The sequence below is a fragment of the Pteropus alecto genome, unplaced genomic scaffold, assembly GCF_000325575.1.
Source record: "Pteropus alecto unplaced genomic scaffold, ASM32557v1 scaffold171, whole genome shotgun sequence".
NCBI classification, from domain to species: domain Eukaryota; kingdom Metazoa; phylum Chordata; class Mammalia; order Chiroptera; family Pteropodidae; genus Pteropus; species Pteropus alecto.
Genome location: NW_006431925.1, coordinates 5,840,453 through 5,842,373, shown reverse-complemented (window position 1 = coordinate 5,842,373; position 1,921 = coordinate 5,840,453). Strand labels below are relative to the sequence as shown.

The 1,921-nt window shown below is 43.1% G+C and overlaps 1 protein-coding gene across 1 annotated transcript in view; it reads right to left on the bottom strand.

Annotated features, from left to right (window-relative positions):
• The window catches only part of AKAP6 (A-kinase anchoring protein 6), a 420,713-nt gene extending 420,419 nt beyond the window's left edge, over window positions 1-294 (bottom strand). Inside the window, exon 1 of the mRNA XM_006906869.3 lies at window positions 87-294. The gene's annotated coding sequence lies outside the window, so the exon portion shown is untranslated. The remainder of the gene's footprint in view (window positions 1-86) is intronic.
• Between the last annotated feature and the right edge of the window lie 1,627 nt (window positions 295-1,921).

Below are 1,921 nucleotides of genomic sequence, written 5' to 3'. Positions count from 1 at the left end.
GCAACATCCCCCAATCTCCGCCTAAGCAGACACAGACTAACCAACAAAACAGCCATACAATTAATGCCCAGACATTTAACACTCACCATCTCCTGCTCCCACCGTCTTCTTTTGATGTTTACAGCACATCTGTAGGATGCAATACTAGGAGATGCCTTGTTTGACCTGCTGCATGATGCTGTGACATCAGTTCAGATGATGCAGCTCATTATGGGAAAGACTGCTGTTGCTATGGCAACTGGGATGTGCCAGGAATCCTTGCTGCATTTCCAGTGGAGCCTGAGACAATACGGAAGCCCTGTAAGAAACAGACGATATGCAAAATTTAGATCAAAGGAAGAGGATCCCTCATTGGACTAAAATCCATAGGTTTAAAAGGGATTTCCCTGAAGGCACTTTAGAAAAAATAAAAATTGTCTCCTAATTTGTTGTTACATATTTAGAGGGATGGGGTATATAGATTTAGTACTGGGCAAATAAAAACTCAAATGGACGTTTCTCTGTTAGGCAATTAGATCACTTTTTCTTCTCTGGATAACATTACAGTACCTTTTTAAAAGTTATTAAAAAGAATTTTTGTTCATTTCTCAAAGACCAAAAGAACAAAGCAAGGAGCAGAAAGAATTAAAAATGGAATATAAACAGCTGAGAAAGTGACTCTAATTGTAAAGTAAATAGGCTCTAGCTCTCAAAACACGGACAAACTCTTACTAACAAAGTCTACTCTGATCTATTACCCTGGTGGACACCAACTCACAGAACCTTCTCATCAGAGTGGCCCCAGCACTTGAGCACCAGACAGGCGTGTAGAAGGACATTTAGAATCCAGGGTGGGGCAAGCACACCACACCACCATCAACTTCTGGGGCCCCGCTTTCCTTGGTTTTCTGAATCCCTCCCACTTATAACCCAAATGCAAGAGTCTTTTCTGGGGCCAAACCTGGTGATTGGAACAAGTGGCAGACCTGCTAAAAACTTACTAAGTCATTGGCATTCCAAACATTGAGGCTCCGTTTTCCTCTCTTCAGGGCAATAAGATACACAGAAGGAAATTACTCATGCCCCTCCCCCTACAAAAGCTGGAACTGTGTGAAAAGCCACATTTAAACAAGACACAGTGAGGTATTTCTCCAGTTGGTAAAAGAAAAGCACATCTAAAGCAATCACTCCTTTCCAGTCCTGAGCAAAAACAAATATGTGGTGAGAATTGTGGGGAAGGAGACATAGACAGAGAGCAGTCATCTCTTGCATATTTAATACTCTCAGAACATGAATAGAGACAGAATCAAGCTGACCTCCATCCATACTATCTTCACATCTGGGAAAGAACAACATTCTAAAAGCTCAAAACCTAATTTGACAATGTCTCCTCCTACTTCAGATTTTAAACAGCACTGTTAGCCAACTGCATGGGGGGGCGGGGGCGGGGTAAAATGGCATAAGGAATTCAGGCAGTGCCTCTGTCAAATAGGGGCTGATAAAATGCATGAGAGGTGCCAAGATCCTAACAGGGTGCACCATCAGCCATGCACAGAATAGCTCTGCCCTGGATGGGAAGCCAGGATTGAGTTGGCTTCACCTAATGAGGAAGTAGGAGACCAACAGCAAGAGGTGAAGCTGCCTGCCCAAGTCACCCATGCTCATTTGTGCACAGAGCCTGACTCCCATTCTCTATCTTAAACCACGTGCCACACCAGGCAAGTAACAGGCAGCCACTTCAGTGCATAGAGCATTTATCTGGAATTCAAGAAACCCCAGTGTTAATGCCAGTTCCTCCAGTGACCATCTGTGCGACATGAAGCCAATCAATTAACCTCTCAGGCCTCACATTTTTCATCTGCAGAAATGATGGATTTAGCTATTAACCATGATTTTCAAGGGTTTTTTGTTAATAGTAGAACCCTTTATTCTAATGACAGAG